The sequence below is a fragment of the Hypanus sabinus genome, chromosome 15, assembly GCF_030144855.1.
Source record: "Hypanus sabinus isolate sHypSab1 chromosome 15, sHypSab1.hap1, whole genome shotgun sequence".
Lineage (NCBI taxonomy): Eukaryota > Metazoa > Chordata > Chondrichthyes > Myliobatiformes > Dasyatidae > Hypanus > Hypanus sabinus.
This window is the reverse complement of record NC_082720.1, coordinates 57,400,898-57,424,148: the sequence shown is the minus strand read 5'-3', so window position 1 is coordinate 57,424,148 and position 23,251 is coordinate 57,400,898. Positions and strand designations below refer to the sequence as shown.

At 42.1% G+C, this 23,251-nt stretch overlaps 1 protein-coding gene and 1 pseudogene across 1 annotated transcript in view; both read right to left on the bottom strand.

Annotated features, from left to right (window-relative positions):
* LOC132405556 (protocadherin beta-16-like) overlaps nt 1–23,251 on the bottom strand; it is a 49,724-nt gene that overhangs the window by 10,338 nt on the left and 16,135 nt on the right. The gene's annotated exons all lie outside the window — the stretch shown is intronic.
* LOC132405558 (protocadherin alpha-C2-like) lies at nt 14,009–16,654 on the bottom strand (annotated as a pseudogene).

Genomic DNA, 23,251 nt, shown 5'->3' with positions numbered 1-23,251 from the left:
TTGATTTACTGACAATTCCGCAGAACCAATGGGATAATGACAGAGAATCCTACACGTTATGTATTGCAGTGTTGTTGCATTCACACATTCCATCTGTGTCAAGACTTACGTGTTTTTTTTCTTTGATAAAAAGAGATGAAAGGATTAATATAAATATGTCTATCCAGAAAGGTTAGTAACTTGTGAAGCAACGTAAAAGGTTTGGTCTGTAGATTTTGGAGGTATTTTTGAATTTGATAGCGCAGTTCATTCAAAGATTGGACCATGATAGTTTATAATGATAGCGCTGAAAGTTACGGGTAGATCAGTAAAAAGTTTTCCTTCAGTTGAATTCTAATCTCATAGGCCAAAATAGCGAAGCTGGTTATATTTCAGTGAAAGTACAATTTCGAATATTGAGCAATTATCTTAAAAAATGCCAGTTTCTATAATATGATTTATGCTCTGTATCCACCAGAAGACACTCCTGCATCATCTGCTTCAATGTACCTGTCCAGTAAGGCAATTGTCCTACCACAAACACGGGTCAATTTTAATAAACGCACTGTACCTGACACAGGTATATCAACTTATTATTAATCATGGTTCAACAGTTGCTGGCTCACCAATGAACCAAACGTGGATTAGTTTTAGCAACATACCCTTGATTTAAACTTCAATATTAAAATGGTAATGAAATTACTTTTGTGTCTTTATGTAACTATATACTACCCCAAGCCACAACACAAATAGCGCAATTAAACTTTACTTTTCTTTCAATATACTCTTCTGGACAACATCACAGGAACGTCTTCTAATGCAAACACATTTTCCTGTAATATGCATTATCTGACGTGGATCAATTTTCTGTGTGTTAAATTTTAGCACAGTTTCCCGGTTCTTGGATTCTTTCCTTCAGCTGAGAACGAAAATCATTCTATCCTCTTTAAACTAGTGTTTTCTACCTCAGCTTTCTACCTCAGTCGTAAGTTAAACAAAAACAATCTGACTCTATATTCCTAAGTCAATAAACATACTCAGAAAAGGCTGAAAATAAACAGCGATTAGGCGTCACACACAAAATGCTGGTGGAACACAGCAGGCCAGGCAGCGTCTATAGGGAGAAGTACTGTCGAAGTTTCGGGCCGAGACCCTTCGTCAGGACTAACTGAAAGGAAAGATAGTAAGAGATTTGAAAGTAGGAGGGGTAGGGGAAAATGCGAAGCGATAGGAGAAGACCGGAGGGGGTGGGGTGGAGCTGAGAGCCAGAAAGGTGATTGGCAAAAGGGATACAGAACTGGAGAAGAGAAAAGATCATGGGACGGGAGGCCTAGGGAGAAAAAAAGGGGGAGGAGAGCACCAGAGGGAGATGGAGAACAGGCGGACTGATGGGCAGAAAGAGAGAAAAAAGGGGAAAAAACTAAATATATCAGGGATGGGGTAAGAAGGGGAGGAGGGGCTTTAACGGATGTTAGAGAAGTCAATGTTCAGGCCATCAGGTTGGAGGCTACCCAGCCGGTATATAAGGTGTTGTTCCTCCAACCTGAGTGTGGCTTCATCTTAACAGTAGAGGAGGCTATGGAGGGACATATCAAAATGGGAATGGGACGTGGAATTAAAATGTGTGGCCACTGGGAGATCCTGCTTTCTCTGGTGGACCGAGCGTATGTGTTCAGCGAAACGGTCTCCCAGTCTGTGTTGGGTCTCACCAATATATAAAAGGCCACCCCGGGAGCACCGGACGCAGTATACCACACCAGTGTCACCTGTGTCACCTCACCTGGAAGGACTGTCTGGGGTACTGAATGATGGTGAGCGAGGACGTGTAAGGGCAGGTTCCGCTTGTGTAGCACTTGTTCCGCTTACAAGGATAAGTGCCAGGAGCAGAGCAAGATCGGTGGGAAGGGATGGGGGGGGGGGGCGAATGGACAAGGGAGTCACGTAGGGAGCGATCCCTGTGGAAAGCAGAAAGGGAGGAAGGGAAAGATCTACTTCGTAATGTAATCTATGGAGAGGGAAAAGAAGATTATGATTCACCTCAAGGACGTTGTTATCTGATCTGATTAATTACCGTATACTGTTTGTCTCAGCGGCAGAATGGCATGCCGACCTAAAAAGATGCTTTCTCGTCCACGTTGCTCACCGTCCAAACAACTAATGAAAAGCTGCGACTCTCTATGACACCTTTCCCTCAGCAAAGATGAAGCCAATGCTTCCTCATTGAATGGGACCAAATCTCAAAGGTTAAGAATCTACACACTGAGGCCTGACTATCCTAGTTTCTTTTGTTTTTGACGATTGGAATGCCTTCAGGATGAATCTAGTATACTGGCTGAGGGAAACCAATGAACATTGCATTTTTACTGCACATGAAGTTAGAAAGCGTATGGAGTTAATGCGTGCTTCTAGCGTGTGTCAAAAATAGATTAATAAATGGAAACCAAAGCACACACACACACACACAAAAAGGAATAAATCTTGTTCATTTCCATAGACTATGATTAATGGGGGTATGGAGAGACCATTGCCCGGGGCATGACTAACGCCATATTACCAATTCGGCTAAGCGGACATATAACATTTCCATAATTTCTAATGACTGGTATCACTTTCGAACGGAATATGCAAATAAGTTTCAAGAAGGTATATGCAAATTGAGATTGAGGAAAACAGCAATTCAGTTCGATACAGTGTAAAGAAATACAATGCTTTCACTTCAGTAGAGCAAAATAGAAATGCAACACATTGTAAATGCGAAAAGACTGGGAAACATTGATTGTCAAAGGAATCTGGTGTCTTTTTTAAGTAAGTCACTGAAGCTTAGGGGTACATACAACACGAGTTCAGTTGCATCAAGTCCTTTGTTGCAAGGGGATTTGGCAACAATTATACAGAGCTGTGCTAAAACTATATATGGAGTTTCCTGCAAAATTTGATATCATGTATATAAAGTTAGAGATTCGCTCCAGTGGAAGCACAACAAATATTTGCCTAAAAGGATCTTGGAAAGACGTTTGTCTTATGAACAGAACTTGACCAGGATAAGCATATCTTCTTTTGGCGTTTAGAAGATTATGAGTTGACCTCTTTGAAACATCAAAAGTACCTGGAATACATGGGTTATGAAGTTACGCATGGCGCGCGATTCTTTGACTGAAATTATACGAATTTGTTTATTCACTCACAGACTGGTACTTAGGGTCTCAATTCCAAAAGCGAGTAAGTTGAGCAAAACTGAAGTAAATACACGACGAAAATTAGGAAAAAAAATGACGGGAAATGGAGCTGATGTTAGTAAATCGAATGCTAATTGAATGACGAAGTACTTTCGGAATCCGAATAGATAATAACCTTTATTATCGGTCGAGCAGACTCGATAGGTGAAATAGCCTATTTCTGCTCCTGTTACTTATGGTCATATCGTTATTGGATGTATTTAACTTAGAGGTTGATAGGTTTTTGATAAGTGGTTTAAAAGTAAAGAACTAGGTAAGAGAACGGGGGTGAGCAGCACAATTCATGGAGCGAATGGTCTATGTGACTCCTGTGTCTTATGGGTATCAGCCGAATAGCCTGCGCTGCTCTTTTAACAATGTTCTTACGTTGTACTTTCATTCAGAACTGTCAATGAATGATTCACCTAATCTTACTAAGTCGTTAAGATTACAGGAGCCATCCTTCAGCATATATAACACACTTCATTCAACAAAATAAAAAAGCGAAACTGTTGTATGCCAATAATTCACATTGACTGCAGCGATGCGGACGTGTACTTTAGGGAATCCATGCATCTGGCTATGTTGCGCTGGCGAATCTAATCAAAAACAAAACAATTGCAGTTCACGGAATAGAATTGTATCCTGCTCAGAACTGTGGATGAAATCTCACATCGTCGTCAGTAACTCCTAAGTTACATTAGTTTTGATCACTGACAATACAGAGACGACGAAGAGCGAAGAGACAAATTGCTCTGACCGATCTAATTTCTAATGTATTTTCTGCACCTGATCTTTAGAGCTAGAGCTATTACAGCCATAGCCCAAACGATGAAGACTGCTAAGGAATACAGAACAACATAGATCAGTTGCAGATATGGGCTAGGAAATGGCAAATAGAGTTTAACCTAGATAAATGTGAGGTGTTGCACCACGGTTGCGCAAATACAAGGAGACAGCACACTATTAAGGACAATATTCTTAAAGCTGTTGGGGAGCAGAGGGATCTTGGGATCGAAGTTCATACCTCCTTGAAAGTGGCTACACAACTCGAAAAGATGGCTAAGAAGGCTAATGGAATGCTTGCTTTTACTAGGCGAGGCACTGAGTTCAAAACTCAGGAGGTTATATTGCAAATTTATAAAACTCTGCTTAGGCCACATCAGGAATATTGTGTACAGTTCTGGTCTGCTCACCGTAAGAAGGATGTTAAGGCTTTGGCGAGGATGCAGAAGAGGTTTACCAGGATGTTGCCTGGTTTAGGAGGCATGTGCGATCAGGAGAGGCTGGATAAACTTGGGTTGTTTTCCCTGGAGCGTCGGTGGTTGAGGGAGATCTGATGGGGGTTTACAAGATTACGAGAGGCATAGATAGAGAGCATCCGTTTCCCAGTGTTCAGATATCTAATATGCATTGAAGGTGAGAGGGATTAGGTTGAAGAGGAATGTGAGGAGTTAGGTTTTTACTCAGAGAGTCGTGGATGCTTGGAATGCGCTGCTTGCTATGGTGGTAGAGGCAAATACATTGGAGGCTTTTAAGAAACTTTTGGAAAGGCATATGGATGCAAGGAAGATGGAACGTTGTGAACATTGTGCAGTTAGGAGAGATCGGTGTTTGGGTATTTATTGATTGATTTTTAGCTGGTTTGGACAAAACTGTTGGCCGAATGGCCTGTTCCTGAGCTGTTCTCCTCTATGTTCTATATTCTATAAGCACATATGATCAAGCATAATAGTCATTTTAATGACTGCATGCAGAAGTCTCACATATTGCAATTGTAGGAGTTCAAAGAAACTCCAAATGTAATGAAGGAAAACATGCTCTACATCCTGAACATTACGCTTCCACCAAGGAAAACATCTGTGGCTAATTGACACCAACTATTTCAGCAACAAGATATTAGCGAAGGAAGACTTTTTCTAAAATATTCCACCCCTCGCATTCGCCATCATATCTGAACTGGAATATTTTTCAGAAATTTGCAGAAATATTTAGAATTATTTCCAACTCATTGCTGATAGATCCCATCGTAAACTTGATGGTAAACATTAACTTTAGGGTTAATAGTTGACAATGCATAAAACAACTAATGAGCATTTTAACGAGGAGAGAAGGACCAGTTATCTCCCTCTGGACATTCGAAACCATTGCAATCATTATGTCGTCAAGCACTATCTACCTGAAACAAGGAATGATTGAAATAAAAAGAACAACACCGTGCACCAAAAGTTAAGAGAGTGTACACTCTATGATGAATACCTCCGAGTTATTTCGATTCTCTTCAGTGTTGTTAGGGATTTCATGGCATAAGATACATTTCAGTTCATCTAGGAAGCTTCAACATCACGTTTACATCTCAGTCTTTTGTGGGACAAATCAGATTTCATGCTTACAACATTATACACCATCTTAATTGTTCACTACTTTCATTACAGCAATATCTGCCATTTACACGATCCCCTGCAAAAATTAGTCAAGGGCCCTTTACCAATTCCTCCTAAAACAGAATCGCTACTGATATTAAATTGGCTGGGATCGCAACATCTCAGTCCCTCAGTCACGCTCACGCTGAATAATATCAGTATGTCTTCGTCATCAGATAAGCACTGTCTTTTTTTCTGCACACACTACAATGATCCAGGAAAACAGTTCACCACTTCCTTCTGAGGAAAGTTAGTGTTGGCAAGCAACAATTGGTCTTGCCTCGACCTCCCGTGATGAACGTAAAATACATTCACCTATCTTGAATTTTTCACTTCCATTTGTTTCATTTGATTAAGAAGAAAATCATTAAAATTTCAGTTCTACTAAAGCAGGGGTTCCCAACCTTGTTTATGTGATGCACCCCGAGTGGTCAGTGGACTCTTTTCAGAATCAGTCTTTTAAATGCAACACCTGACTACAATATACTAAATAGAATTCGATATGCATGTAAAAGCACATGCTTAAGTTTTTATGTAAAACAGAAACACATTCAAAATCCTCAGAACAAGCTTTTCGATCTTGCAGAGTAAATTAATTCGAATGCCATTGTGCTATCAAGGACACTGCACTGAAGATATGCATCCGATTAATTTTATCTCAACTTGATACTCATTGATAAGGATATCAGTTAATTATTTTGTCTGCTGTTAATTTATCTTTGAGACACTCTTTAAATGGGTAACAATCAAGAGAAGGAAGGGCAAGAGTCAGATGCAACAGGGTCTGTCAGAGTACCCCTGTGGCTGTCCCACTTAACAATAAGTATTCATGTTTGAAAACTGTTGGGGGGGGGCGGCCTACCTGGGGGCAGCAACAGTAGCCGCGCCTCTGGCACAGTCTGGCCCTGTGGCTCTGAAGGGTAGGGAAAGGAAGAGGATGGCAGCAGTGATAGGGATATCTATAGTTAAGGGGTTAGACAGGCGATCCTGTGGACGCAGGAAAGAAACAAGGATTGTAGTTTGCCTCCCAGGTGCCTGGGTCTAGGATGTTTCTGATCGCGTCCACGATATCCTGAAGGAAAAGGGAGGAGGTCCTGAAAACAGACTGCAGTCAGTTGGGAAGGAAGTTGGGAAGCAGGACCTCAAAGGTTGTAATCTCCAGATTACTGCCTGTGCCACATGATATTGAGTATAGGAGTAGAATGAGATGGAGGATAAATGCGTGGGAGCAGGGTGCAGGGACTCAGATTTCTGGAGCATTGGAACCTCTTTTGGGGCAGCTGTGACCTGTACAAAAAGGATGGGTTGCACTTGAATCCGAGCGGGAAGGGGTGCGGGGAGGTTTTCTATAGCTATTGGGGAGACTTTAAATTGCAATTGCTGGGGTTGGGAACTGAACTGAAGAGACAGAGGAAGAGGCAGTTGACTCACAAATAGAGAAAGCTTGTAGACAGTGCGAGAGGGAGGATAGGCAGGTGATAGAGAAGGGACGCGCTCAGACCAGGTAATGCAAGAACTATTATGAACAAAGCAGATGAGTTTAGAGCGTGGATCAGTACTTGGAGCAGTGATGCTGTGGCTACTACAGAGACTTGGATGGTTCAGGGGCAGGAATGGTTGCTTAGAATGCCAGGCTATAGATGGTTCAGAAAAAAAAGAAGGGGGAAAGGCAAAAGTCGTGGATGCATGGCACTATTGATCAGAGATAGCTTCACGACTGCAGATAAAGGAGGATGTCATTGAGGGATTGTCTACGGAGTCCTCGTGTGTGGATGTTAGGAACAGGAAGGGGTCAATAACTCTGCTGGGGTATTTCATGGATCGCCCAATAGTAACAGGGACATCGAGGGGCAGATAGGGAGACAGATTCTGGAAACGTGTAATAATAACAGGGCGTAGTGGGAGATTTTAATTTCCCAAATATTGATTGGTATCTTCCTAGAGCAAATTGCTTAGATGGGGTGGAGTTTGTTAAGTGTGTTCAGGAAGGATTCCTGAGACAATATATAGATAAACCTACAAGAGGAGAGGCTGCACTTGATCTGGTATTGGGAAATGAAACTGGTCAGCAGTCAGGTCTCTCACTGGGAGAACATTTTGTAGATAATGATCACAATTCTATCTGTTTTAACATAGCATTGGAGAGGGATAGAAACAGACAAGTTGGAAAGCGTAAGGGTATATGTGAGGCTATCAGGCGGGAACTTGGAAGCATAAATTGTGAACAGATTTTCTCAAGGAAATGTACGGCAGAAATGTGGAAAATGTTCAGAGGATTTTTGCGTGGAGTCCTGCATGGATACGTCTCAATTAGACAGGGCAAGGATGGTAGGGTACAGGAATCGTGGTGTACAAAGGCTGTTCTAAATCTAGTCGAGAAGAAAAGAAAGGGTCAAAAAACTAGGTAATGAAGATTATAAGGCTATCAGGAAGGAATTTAAGAATGAAATTAGAAGAGCCAGAAGCGGCCATGAGAAAGCCTTGAGCAGACAGGATTAAGGAAAACCCCAAGGCATACTACAATTATTTGAAGAGCAAGAGGATAAGATTTGAGAAAATAGGACCAATCAAGTTTGACAGTGGAAAAGTAGGCATGGAAGCAGAGGGGATAGCGGAGGAACTTAATAGAAACATATAAAACCTACAGCACAATAGAGGCACTTAGGTCCAGAAAGTTGTGCTGAACATGTCCCTACCTTAGAAATTATTAGGCTTTCCTATAGTCCTCCATTTTTGGAAGCTTCATGATCCTATCTAAAAGTTTCTTAAATACCCTATCGGATCCGCCTCCACCACCATTCCTGGCAGCACATTCCACGCACTCACAACTCTGAGTAAAAAACTTACTCCTGACATCTCCTCTATACTCTCTCCCCAGCACCTTAAACCTGTGTGCTCTTGTGGCAACCATTTTAGCTCTGGGAAAAAGCCTCTGACTATCGACACGATCAATGCCTCTCATCATCTTATACACCTCTATCAGGTCATCTCTCATCCTCCGTCGTTCAAAGGAGTAAAGGCTGGGTTCACTCAACCTATTCTCATAAGGCATGCTCCCCGATCCAGGTAACAGTCTTGTAAATCTTCTCTGCGCCCTTTCTAAGGTTGCTGCATCCTTCCTGTAGTCAGGCGATCAAAGCTGAGCACCTTACGCCAAGTGGGGTCTGACCAGGGTCTATATAAATGCAGCATTACCTGTCGGCTCCTAAATTCAATTCCACGATTGATAAAGGCCAATACACCGTACTCCTTCTTAACAACAGAGTTAACCTGCGCACCTGCTTTTAGCGTTCTATGAACTCAGACCCCAAGATCCCTCTGATCCTCCACACTGCGAAGAGTCTTACCATTAATACTATATTCTGCCATCATATTTGATATACCAAAATGAACCACTTCACACTTACCTGGGTTGAACTCCATCTGCCACTTCTCAGCCCAGTTTTGCATTCCATCAGTGTCCCGCTGTAACCTCTGACAGCCCTCCACACTATGTATAACACCTCTAACCTTTGTGTCATCAGCAAACCTCCGAACCTATCCTTCCACTTCCTTATCCAGGTCATTTATAAATTCACGAAAAGTAAGGGTCCCGGAACAGATCCCTGATGCACACGACTGGTGACCAATCTCCTCGCAGAATACTGGTCTGAGAAGTGGCAGATGGAGTTTAACCGAGATAAGTGTGAGATGGTTCACTTTGGTAGGTCAAATATGATGGCAGATTATAGTATTAACTGTATGAATCTTGGCAGTGTGGAGGATCAGAGGGATCTTGGGGTCTGAGTCCATAGGACACTTAAAGCTGCTATGCAGGTTGACTCCGTGGTTCAGAAGGCGTACGGTGCATTGGCCTTCATCAATTGTGGGATTGAGCCGAGAGGTAATGTTACATCTATACCGGACTCTGGTCAGACCCCACTCGTAGTACTGTGCTCATTTCTGTTCGGCTCACTACAAGAATGATGTGGAAACCACAGAAAGGGTGCAGAGGAGATTTACAAGGATGTTGCCTGGATTGGGGAGCATGCGTTATGAGAATAGTTTAAGTGAACTCGGCCTTTTCTCCTTGGAGCTAAGGAGGATGTGAGGTGACCTGATAGAGGTGTAAAAGATAATGAGAGGCGTTTATCGTGTGGGTTGTCAGAGGCCTTTTTCCCAGGGCTGAAATGGCTATTGTAAGAGGACACAGATTAAAGGTGCTGGGGAGTAGGTAGTGAGGAGATGTCAGGGGAAAGTTATTTCCTCAGAGACTGGTGAGTGTGTGGAATGGGCTGCCGGCAGCCTGGTGGAGGCAAATAGGATAGGGTCTTTTAAGAGACTTCTGAAAAGTATATCGAGCTTAGAAGAATAGAGGGCTATGGGTAACCCTAGGTAATTTCTATAGTAAGGACATATTCGGCACAGCATTGTGGGCCGAATTGCCTGCATTGTGCTGTAGGCTTTCTATATTTAAATGAAAGAGAATACAGGACTAAGAAGAAATTTGATTTTGAATATATTTCGACGGACATGGAGATGATCCTGAAATTATAAGCACATATGGTCCAGTGTTAGGTGCTAAATGTCCTTCAGAAATTGAAAAAATATGCTGGAGATTCTTCAGGCAAGTGTTACGTCTACAAGGTGGTGATGGGACTATTGGGATAGCAGGGAATGGTAATGATAACTAAAAAAAAATCCTGTGGGTGACCCGTGAGTGATCCAGGACTTGGAGGGGACGAAGATAGGTGATGGTGGGGTGGGCGGAGGGACAAAAATAGTAGAGCTTGAGCAAATTCGGACGGCGAATGAGTGCGGGTAAATGGGGCGGGCGACTGTAAAGAACATCGTAAAGGCGGGTTACCATATTTGGAAAACTCGGTGTTGATGGAATTGGGTTTAATATCACCCGAGCGGAATATAAAGTGTTATTCTTCTGTTTTTATTGGGCTACGTCATGGTGATAGAGAAGGCCGAGTAGTTTAGTACGTGAATGGGGGGAGGAATTAACATGGATTTTAACTGGAGTTCAATGTAACAGTGATGAGTAGAGCGCAGATAATTGGCTTAGCGGCTGTCAGCTGCATCATTGAAAGCCCCCTACATTGTCCACATCGTTGCCCATGTTTGTGTCATCAGAAACGAAGACAGCTCCACCAATTTTGTGCAGCTAAGTCCGTGTAGGCTAAATCAAAATCGTCCTCATATTTCTTTCAAGCCTTTTAACCTTTACTTAAATCCAGGCCTATTGCTTAAGATACCTCTGCTGTGGTTAACGTTTTCTAACTATCTACCTTGCCCATCTATATTATTATGGTGTGTCCCTTTCTAATGTCCTCTTTCAGCATACTCTCTTTCAAAGCAAATAACCCAGCCTCTTCAATCTCTCCTCAGAAATGAAACAGTTCACTTCAGGCAACCATCCCGGAGAACTATTTCAGCACCAAGCTACGCGTGCTTAAGACCCGTATTCTCTGTGCTTTCTTCAAACTCTTACGGCTTGTTTCATCCCCATTTATTGGTCTGTGGACTTCAACAACTTTCTGCTCCTTTATAGCTAGGGGGGCTTGCCTTTGATTTATTTAAAACGAAAGATTAGAACGTTTACAGTATACGAAAATTTAAAACTGCTTATATAATTGTCCAAAAAATTTAATCTAATCATTAGTTCTATATACCAATTTAAATAAATTAATTCGGGAAATGTAGGTTATTTATACACGTAAGTCAATATTTAACCTCTCAAGCTGAAATAATTTCTAACAGGAAAGTATAGCAAGAATGTAATAACACGACAAGCATTATAAAAAAAGCACCACTGCAGTTTTACAGAATTATCCGCAGATCACAGATTTAGATGAATCACAATCTTATCATCATACCAGCTGTATATTTTTGCCTACCCACAGGGTACTGTTCAATATCTTGCGTTACAAGAAATTATATACCTCGCCTGAAAATATATAATTTATGATATTGACAGCTCTTTGAAGATATGTAGATATTCACTTTCTGGTGGGTGGTGATGGGGGGGTGAGAGAGGAGAGAGGGAGAGAGAGAGAGAGAGAGAGAGAGAGAGAGAGAGAGAGAGAGAGGGAGAGAGAGAGAGAGAGAGAGAGAGAGAGGAGAGAGAGAGACAGAGAGAGAGAGAGAGAGAGAGATGAGAGAGAGAGGAGAGAGAGAGGAGAGAGAGAGGAGAGAGAGAGGAGGAGAGAGAGAGAGAGAGAGAGAGAGAGAGAGAGAGAGACAGAGAGAGAGAGAGAGAGAGAGAGAGAGAGAGAGAGAGAGAGGAGAGAGAGAGAGAGAGAGAGGAGAGAGAGAGAGAGAGAGAGAGGAGAGAGAGAGAGAGATAAAACTATTTTCTCAATCGTTCTTAGCTCAGCCTCCCATTTGTTTTAAGCAGAGACTCTTTATTCAAGGTTCTTCAACATCTGTCATTCTTCTGGAATATATTTTACTTTCTGTAATTTCTTTCTTGGAACAATACTTTACGTGTTCTGTTTGGGTTATTTGTATTACGTTATGTACCTTTGTGCATAAGACCGTTGTTTCATTTGACGATATACATGTAAACGGTTGAGTGACAATAAACTTGATTTATTGCTTTGTATCCTCATAAAATCTTTCAATATCCTCCAGAATTCATTGCGTTTGATTCAAATCGCCACTCGCATCGACAATCTAGAATGTATCTTTTTTTTTAAGATTGCCTGCCCTTTCCATATTACTACCTCACAAAGTTATTTGAGCTGCTTTCAACATTTTATGCCTTTTTAAATTCGGGACAAATGCTACTTCGAGATGGCATATCACCAACATATTTCATTAGCTTAATGTGTACTAAGTCCTGAGATATCACTCTTTGATTTGTAGTACTTTTTCTGGTTGTTTCTGTTGAACTACACATATCTAGATGTTCTAAATTATAATAATAACTCCCTGCTGGTGTTTGCGTCTTGATGTATAATTTCAGCATTGGAAAATGTGATGTTGAGCACACGGTCAAAGTCTAAATTTTAGCAATACTTACCATGGCTTGCCATCACGGTCTGGGTAAAATGCGGCATACGTCAAAGTTCAATGTTCAGGCATAATTTTCTGCATGTTTTCATCTTATATCTGTATCAGTTAGTTCAATGCCCATGCTCATACATTTTCTCCTTTCTCCGAGTCCACACCCACGCCACTATTTCTTTTAGGGTTTACCATGTTTAGTTTACATTCGTTCATCAGGAGTGATATTATTGGAAAAAAAATGTAACATTCTAAGACTATTCGCCAGCTGACACGCTGAGAGAATACTTCAATAGAAATCTGGAACCAAACAGCTTGGCTTTACAATGACAGGTAGCAAGAACTCTCGCGGAAGCCACGGATTTCTGACTTAGGGACAACTGTGAAAAGCTATTTGTTTAGGATCATCACAGCTCAGGTAAACAATTTTGGACTACAGGTTATGGAAAAAATGATGGAAAGGCGCGGACTTCTTGTTTAGTTTGATACTAAACGAAGCTATTCTATTGGGGACTGCCGGCTCCCAGCAACACGTCACTTCCAACGCCATTTCCACCTCTTACTCAGTCTATACTCCCTTTGCATGTCCATCATCTCGCTTCTGACTGTTCTTCCCATTTAGCTATGCTAAACTATTATTAAAATGAAGCCATGAGAACCACCTGTACGCAGTAGAAATAAAGTAGGGGAACCGGCAGATATCTACGGGAACACACATTCGACAGGTCAGCACCGAGCTCGCATTCCTGCTGCTCTGACGAAGCAGCAGCAATTATTGCGCCAGGTCAGCTTCATTACTTGAATAAAGGAGACGATGCGAAGTACTATGCTGCTTCTTCTTGCTGGTATTTCGATTTTACCTACTTGGAGACAATTCTATGCGTACAGTTCTTTTGAACTCAGTACTCTTTCCCTCATTATTGCTACAAACTTAAATGGGTTTTCAGAAAATAAAACAGTTTCAAACTAAATTCATGTTATTCGTTGGCCCAATATACTGAATATATGATTTTCAGTCTCAAATTCACTTATCGTTTAAAGTTATGAGCAAATTTTAGCTCAATGAAGAGCAAATTTTATTGAAACGGAATTATTGTAGAATTTATAAGAAATACCACTAAGGGTATTTCCCTGCCTTTGCTATCAATTCCTCGGTTGTTCGCTACTTTAAAGGTGATGGTGTCTAATGTATGTTTTGTAAACAATTCTTTATATTTTGAATAAGACTGTACAGGGCATGGGCTAGAAATAAGATGTTTATTCACTAAAGCAATAATGAATCTTTCCGAATTCACTTTACCACCAAATCTCACTCATTAGCTATATCCTACATTCATATTTCCAGGGATTTGAGGAAAATTACTCTCACCTTGTAAAATCCTGGTGTATCCCCGTACGAAGAGTATGTGGTCTTTCTGTGATCTGCAGGTGCACTTGTTCCATTCTTCTTATTAATCGTGGATGCAGCCAAACCCTCATATATTTTCAGACGCATAAGATCACTGAACGTTTCATCTGGTGTTACCTCATCAATAATTTCCTTTGGGAGTCTGTCACCACCACGTGCCTCCGATAATTAGACGGTATTTGAAGAGTCACACTGGCCTTTTGAATTCCATAGGGCGAATTTCTCCGCGGAAGGTATGATGTGCCCCCAAAACAGCAATACCTGTTGGCATAATATCCGCTCCTGTATGCTTTAATGCTGAGGAATACAATAGCTACAAGTAAAATAAATGACGTCGTGCTGAACAAAATAATCAGATAAAGTTTCAAATCAGATTTCCAAGGTCCAGTTCTGCCAATCAAACCTGCTTTGGATGAACTTTCTGCTAAATCGCCCTGCACCGATACATTAATCGTGACTGTACTTGAAAGGGATGGGGTTCCATTGTCCGTCACCAAAATTACAATCTTCTGCCTGAGTGGATCATTATGGTCAAATCTGCGAATTGTCCAAACTTCGCCCGTTTCTGAAGATACGGTAAACAAACTTTCATCCGTTGGCTGACGCAGTTTATAGGAGAGTCTGGCGCTTTGGCCAGAATCGGCATCTGTGGCGATAACTTTGAAACCAAGTAGCCAGACTCTGCAGATTGTGGTATCAGTTCATCAATTGCAGATGAAGATGAAGGCGACAAGATCACAGGAGCATTATCGTTCTGATCTATGATGACTACCTTCACGGCGACGTTACTGCTGAGCGGGGGGGGCTCCTGCATCCTTTACTTGCACATGGAATGAAAAGGTTTTAACTTCTTCATAATCAAACGACTTGCGAGCAAACAGCACTCCACTGGTCGAACTTACTGAGACAAAAGTGTCTGAAGGCCAGCTGTTTATCAGGCTATCCAAAATAAAGTAAGACAATTGGGCACTCTGATTAGAATCTGGGTCACTAGCTGACACTGATCCAATCGAAGAACCAATAACATTAATTTTCTACTACGTACACCGTGTAAGAAGATTGCGTAAATCGTGGGGCATTGTCATTGATATCTGCGACTTGAACTCGAATTATTTTCTTGGTAGTAAGAGGGGGTGAGCCATTGTCTGTGCACGTAATCGTAATATTATATTCCGGCACTTTTTCACGATCTATGTTACCCGAGTAATTAGCGTGTAGTAGTTGTTGAATGAAGAATTAAGATTGAAGGGGATACTTCGAGGTATACTGCAGGAAACGTTAGGTGAATTTTTGTAATCTCGGTCCGTGACTCTTATAACAGACACTGCTGTGTCCGCAGCAACATTTTCTGGTATTGCGTTGAAAGCGGAAGTTGTAATGATTTCAGGCCAGTTATCGTTAACATCCGTAATATTTAACAAAACCTTACAGTATACTGAGTTTCGTTGTGCACCGCTGTCTGCAGCTTGCACCAAAATCTGGTAGTTATTTGCTTCTTCGAAGTCCACAACACCCTTAACCTTGATTTCGCCGCTTGCTGCATCCAACGCAAATAACTCACGAACTTCATCAGAAGTGTGATCGCTGAAGGAATAAGTTATCTCACCATTTAGTCCTTCATCCAAATCATTGGCTGTTACCTTCACTATCAAATAATCTTTAGGCACATTTTCCGGGATTGTAACTTGATAGAGGCTCTGTCCGCAGATCGGTGCGTTGTCGTTGGCGTCGAGCACATGAACGACGACTTGGGCTGTTCCGACTTTTTCTGGGGTTCCTCCATCAAATGCCGTCAGGGTTAGTAGATGTACTGCCTGCTGCTCTCGGTCTAGGGAGCGCTGGAGAACCAATTCTGGCATGCCAATCTGCTCGCCGTCTGATAATAAATTCAACGAAAAATACTCGCTTGGGCTCAGCTGATAGGAATGAATACTGTTGCTTCCAATGTCCCCGTCCTTTGCGCTCGGGAGTGGAAATACTGTTCCGACGGGCGTCATTTCAGATATTTCTTTGCTAATCTCCGTTCTCTTAAATCTGGGCGCATTGTCATTAATATCGAGAATATCAACTTCAATTTGAAATACCTTAAGTGGATTCTCAACTACAGCCTCTAACATCAGCATGCAATTAAAAATTTGACCGCAAAGTTGTTCTCTGTCTATTCTTTCTTTTATAAATATCGTTCCAGTTTTTAAGTTTACAGCGAGATACTCCCTTTGCTTCTCCGATGCAACTCGAAATCTGCGCTCAGAAAGCTGCTTAACCTCTAAATTGAGATCTTGTGCAACATTGCCAACGAAAGCCCCAAGTTCCATCTCTTCCGGAATTGAGTAGCGAATATTGCCCTGTACTGAATCAGGGAATCGGAAGAGTAGCACGTGAAAAATAGAAACAGGCAACACTCCTTTTTTCAGCTGTGAAGCCATTTTGAATTACATGAAGCCAGGAATAGCCGCCGGATATAAGATATTTGGCAAGACCGCAAGCAATGGAATTGTTGGTTACCTTGGTTGTGGCGATTAAAAGATGTACATCTTCTGAAGATCCGAGAGGATTTCTTTTGTCTCTCTTGTTACAATAAATCTCGCAGAATTCGCACTTCCTTCACCGAGTCCAGCGCATGGAACAAAGAATCCTTTCCCCTTTCCTCGACACTGCAGAGTGTATGCTGAGAGCGGTGTGATGCAAAATCCTCAGCCACATTTTCTCCCCTCATTGGCAGAGAGCGACACTTAGGGACTTGACCAATAATAACAGCAAATACTCTTAAAGCAACAGTGCCTCCACTAAGATCGATCACCAGCTTTGTGTATTTAACGGTGTGCAACATTAATTTTTTGCAGGAAATTATTTATAAAATTATACGCGTTACTTCTTGCACAAACACAAGAAAGTTTGCAAATGACAGAAATCTAGTATTTGGTGGTAGGGTCCCGTTCAAAGTGTGGACGTTCCAGAGAACGATATGCCAAATGAGAGGCTTAAACGGTGGTAAATGAGGACAGGAGCCACTCTATCTCTGTTAAGGCAGCGGGAAGATGGAGAAAAGTCGGGAAACGGAGAAGGTGCAGGTGAGGGCAGATCCAATGGTGGAGGAATAGAGACCCCGTTTTTTGAAGAAGGAGGACACCCCTGAGTCCAGGAAAGCAAAGCCTCATCCAGGGAATAGGGAGCACAAGAGATTCAGCAGCTGTTGGAAATCTAGAATAACATGTAATGTTCTGGAAGAACTCAGAAGATCAGGCAGCATCTATGGAGCAACACAGACTGTCGACGTTTTGGGCAGAGACCCTTAATCAGGTCTAGAAAGGAAGCGGGAAGAAAATCAGAATAATATGATGGGGGATGTGGAATGAGCACATTCTGGAAGCTGATAGTTGAAACTAAGTGAGGGGGAAGGCGGTTAAGTGGGGTAGGTAGGATAAAATCCGATTCTGTCTGGTGATAGATGAAAAGGAAAAGTCTGAAGAAGCTGGAGGAAAAGCATTAAATACAGCGCAGGTACATATGATCCTCTTGGAGATCGTTTTGTTAAGCACTTTCAATCTTTCCGAAAAAGGCAAGATTTTCCGAGGACCAACCATTTTAATTCCAATCTCTATGGTGAAGCCAATCCCAGGTTCAATGAGCAGCATCTGATATTCCATCTGAGTAGCCTTCAACTTCATGACGTGAACATCGGTTTCTCCAATTTACGGTAATTTGACAACCCCCCCCCCCCCCGCCTCCCAGCCCACATCCTCAATTCCCATTCGGCCCCCTTCCCTCAATTGTTTTGCTTATCTGCTTATCACCTCACCCTGGTGCGCTGATCCAACCCTTTCTCTCATGCTGCACTTCCCTGTCCTATCAAATTCATTCTTCTCCAGCCCTTTCGATATTTCATCTATCACCTCCTAGTTTCTTGCTTCATCCTCCTCCCCCGTTAACCTGGCTTCACCTATCATCTTCTAGCTTGTGCACCTTCTGATTTTACCTTTTTTCTACCCCCCCCCCCCCGCCCCATCGCTCTCTCTTTTTTCCCACTTCTGATGATGGTCTAAGTCCGAAACTGGATTGTTTATTAATTTCCATAGACGATTCATGATCTGTTGAGTTCCTGAAGCATTTTGTGTGTATTGACCTGAATTTCCAGAATCTGCAGAATCTCTTCTGCTCATGGTTGAATTTTAGAACGTATCACGAAGCCATAAAAATAGTAAAGTGGCAACAATCGTGTTGCATGTTTTTTTTTCTAAAATTCAACTAGTTTTCAAAATAATTCATTATCTATGTTACTTTGCTCAGGTTGAATCTTACGCTCAATGGTAATATATTTTCATAATTATTCAAAATATGCATGTTAAGAATATGTTGTGTTAAGTTAAAGTTAATCTGTAATCGAGACATAAATTGTATTTCAAAAACAATTAATGCAATTTTCTGCTTTGGCGCTTTCTTTTGGTGTAACAGACAAATCTGAAGAATCTAAACCAAAAAGCAACTCACCACCTTCATTGCAATTTCTCTTTGGACTTAGGCTTACCTTTTGTTATCTGGATCCATCTAGAGATATACAACAAAGGCGGGTAATTGGGGGATGGGGAAAGATGCAAAATAATTGAACAACATGTGGCAGGAATGACACACCTTACTGTGTTAGATACTAAAACTGAAAGAAGGGCTTTCTGGGTGAAACAGTGCGCAAATAATGCTCATGCACGTTACTCTGAGACTGAGTATATATCGGCCATAATGGATCAAGAGCCTTGTTTCTTTGAAGACAATTAACAACTGTGGCTATGAATTCATAGCGCAATTCAGCCGTTTCTTTAGCATTTGTCTGTTCTTTTTTCGAAGCCGAGTTGAGACGCTCAACCCAGCACTAACAGAAAGCCGGCAAAGAGCCAGTCGGACTCATACCTGCGACCGCTCGCCTCGAAGCACCGGCCAGCTTTCATCCTGTAACGCGAGAACATTTTGCCAAATCTACTGACAGCAGTTTTTAATTGATGTGCCTTTCCCAAATATGGACTGGAATGTCCCTAGAGCGATAGGTATCGATGGGGTGGAGTTTGTTAGGTGCGTTCAAGAATGTTTCTTTACACAATATGTAGATAAGCCTACAAGAGGAGAGGCTGTACTTGAGCTGGTATTTGGAAATGAACCTGGTCAGCTGTCAGAATCTCAGTCGGAGAGCATTTTGGAGATAGTGATCACACATTAATCTCATTTACCATAGCATTGGAGAGGGATAGGAACAGACAAGTTAGGAAAGCGTTTAATTGGAGCAAGGGGAAATATGAGGCTGTCAGGCAGGAGCTTGGAAGCATAAATTGGGAACAGATGTTCTCAGGGAATAGTACGGAAAAAAATATGTCAAATTTTCAAGGGATATTTGAGTGGAGTTCGGCATAGGTACGTTCCAATGAGACATGGGAAGGATGGTACAGGAACCGTGGTGTATAAAGGCTGTTGTAAATCTAGTAAAGAAGAAAGGAAGAACTTACGAAAGCCAAAACGGGTCATGAGAAGGCTTTGGCGGACAGAATTAAGGAAAACCTTAACGAACAGGTATGTAACGAGCAAGAGGATAAGACGTGAGAGTAAAGGTCCAATCTAGTGTGACAGCAGTAAAGTGTGTATGGAACCGCAGGAGATAGCAGAGGTACATAATGAGTTACTTGCTTCAGTATTCACTACGGAAAATGATCTGGGCGATTGTAGGGATGACTTACAGTTGTCTGGAAAGCTTCAGCATGTTGATATTCAGAAAGGGGATGGAAAACATCAAGTTGGATAAGTCACTGGGATCGGACGAGATATACCTCAGGCTACTAAGGGAGGCGAGGAAGGAGATTGCTGGGCCTCTGGCGATGGTACTTACATCATCAATGGGGACGAGAGACTTTCCGGAGGATTGGAAGGTTGCAGATGTTGTTCCACTATTCAAGATGGGGTGTAGAGATAGCCCAGTAAATTATAGACCTGTGAGTCTTACTTCAGTGGTTGGTTAGTTGATGGAGAAGATCCTGAGAGGCAGGATTTATGAACATTTGGAGAGTCATAGTATGATTAGGAATAGTCAGCATGGCTTTGTGAAATGAAAGTCATGTCTTACGAGCCTGATTGACATTTTGAGGATGTGACTAAACACATTGATCGAGGCAGAGCAGCAGATGTAGTATATATGGATTTCAGCAAGGCATTTGACAAAGTACCGCATGTGAGGCTTATTGAGAAAGTAAGGAGGCATGTGATCCAAGGGGACATTGCTTTGTGGATCCAGAACTGGTTTGCGGACAGAAGGCAAAATATGATCGTAGATGGTCATATTCTGCATTGTGGTCGGTGACCAGTGGTGTGCCTCAGGGATCTGTTCTGGAAGTCATGCTCTTCGCGATTTTTATAAATGACCTGGATAAGTCAGTGGAGGGATGGGTTAGTAAATCCGCTGATGAGATATAGATTGGAAGTATTGTGTATAGTGGAGAGGGCTGTTAAAGGTTATTGCGGGACATTGATAGAATACAATACTGGGCTGAGAAGTGGCAGATGGAGTTCAACCCTGGTAAGTGTAAGGTGGTTCATTTTGGTAGATCAAATATGACGACAAAAATTAGTATTACTGGTAAGAAACTTGGCAGTGTGGAGGATCAGTGAGATCTTGGGATCCGAGTCCATAGAACACTCAAACCTGCTGCGCAGATTGACTCTGTGGTTAAGAAATAATACGGTGCATTGAGCTTAATCAATCGTGGGATTGAGATTTTTTAGAATAGTACAGCACTGTACAGGCCCTTCGGCCCGCAATGTTGTGCCGACCCTTAGACCCTGCCTCCCATATAACTCCTCACCTTAAATCCGTCCATGTAACTGTTTGGAGCCGAGAGGTAATGTTGCAGCGATCTCGGACCCTGGTCAGACCCCACTTGGTCGCCTCATTAAAGAAAGGATATTTAAACCATAGAAAGTTTTACAAGGATGTTTCCTGGATTGGGGAGTATGACTTATGTGAATAAGTTGAGTGACTCGGCCATTTTCCCTTGGAGCGACGGAGGATGAGAGGTGACCTGGTAGAGGTGTATGAGATGATGAGAGGCATCGATCATTTAAATAGTTAGTGCCTTTATCCCAGGGTTGAAATGGCTAGCACAAGAGGGCACAGTTTTAAGGTGTTTGGACGTAGGTACAGAGGAGATGTCAGGGATAAGTTTTTTTGTGTGTCGAGAGTGGTGAGTGCGAGGAATGGGCTGCGGGTGACGGTGGTAGAGGTACATGGTGCCCAGAAAAATAGAGGTCTATGGATAACCCTAGGTAATTTCTAAGGTAAGGATATGTTCAGCACAGCTTTGTGGGCCGAAGGGCCTGTATTGTGATGTAGGTTTTCTATGTGAATTGGGAGCAGATGTTCATATTTTTATTTTGGCATTTACTCTTAAGTCTGGTTTTGTTCGAGTCCGAATGCATGGTATCTTGCACTATTCAGTCCTAATATTTGGACACTAAAACACTCACCTCGTGAAATTCTATGACATTCATGCACGGGAGTTCTATATAATCCTATGTTCACTGTGCCATATGAGCCAGCCTTGATATTAGTCAGGGGCGCAGACTGTCCACATGAATTCAGCAACATGAAATCAGTCGTATTGGACTTTGCGTCCATATCACTTCAAAATGCTTGTGGAAGACTTTCATTGCACTGCATCTCCGTAGATCTGCGTGCTACTTCAATTGTTCCGCTTGCCTTTGAATTCAATTTACTGAATCCCTCGACCGAAGAAGAATGCCAGCAAGGGCAGTAAGGTGCCCAGTAAGGGCAGTAAGTGTTAGTATCCATTCCTAATTTGTGCATCTTAATACCAACAAACATAATAGCCAAAAGTAGTAACAAGGAGGTGGAGCTAGATGCCATTATTAAGCATTTTTCTCTCGTCCAGAACTCTCTAACATGCAAATATTAGGTGTAAGTTTTGTCCAGTCATCCTGCACCGAAACATTGATTGTCTCTGTGAATGAAAGTGATATCGTGCCATTGTCTCTTACAATGACGACTTTTTTTGACTTAATTGGGTTTTCTGCAGAAAGCAGCGAATTACATTCTTCCAGTTGCAACGTAAATAACGTCCAGCAGAGGGCTGACTTAGGCGACAGGAAAGCCATGCATTTAAACCTAATCAGCATCAGTGGATGTCAGTTTTGCTACCAAATCTCTTGGTTCTCTAGTACTTGGAATTATTTCTTCTACTTGTTAGTTATTTGGCAGAGGTGACATTACTATGGGGCATTATCGTTCTGGTCTGTCATGATTACACTCACTGTTACATTACTACCACGCAATGGTGATCCAGCATCCCTTATTTACACGAGGAATTGAAATGATTTAAGTTCTACAAAATTAAACTTCCTGCGTGCAAACTCCATTCTATTTATTGAGTTTATTGGGATGAGTGATTATATAGGTCAAGCATGAGATTGAAATAGAGTAAGATAATTGGCTGTTTTCACCACAATCGCTGTAAGTCCCGAATGAGAGACTTAGAAACAGAGAAAATCTACAGCTCAGTAAGGCCCTTCGGCCCACAAAGCTGTGCCAAACATGCCCGTACCTTAGAAATTACCGAGGGTTACCCATGGCACTCTATTTTTCTAAGCTCCATGTACCTACCTAGGAGTACAAGATGTCCTTCAGTGAGGCTGGTAGATAAGTGGCATGGTTTGCACTGCCAATATCGGAGCGGAAAACATCCATGTAGAGACAGAAACAAGAGCTTAGACAGAAGTAGCTCGACCAAGTGACACCATGAGTCAAACCATCCTCAAAATGAGGACCTTTCGGTTGGAGCAAATCTGGCAGCTGCTTCAAGAATAAAACTGACACAGAATATGAATTTATCAAAACAAACTTAAACTTAAGCAGAAAGCGCCAGGAAACCACATTACAGAGAGCGAGTCGCTCGAGAAAAACTCAAGAAACTCTAAAGCCATTAGTAACTATTAAGCAACAATTAACCAGATCAGGTGCTCTAAGAACTTCGGAGCCCAAAAGATCTTTGATGCCCTGCACAGGCCTGAAGAAGTCTCTATAGTACCCCCTCACTATAGCTGGCATTTGATGGCCTTGGAAGACCTGAAAACTCGAAATCCAGGGAATAATCGAGAGACCTGGTGAACTTGAGAGTGAGGCGTGCGGAACTCTGGAGGCAGGGAGACTTTGGGATCTAGAGAGACGGAGACCTTGGAACCCC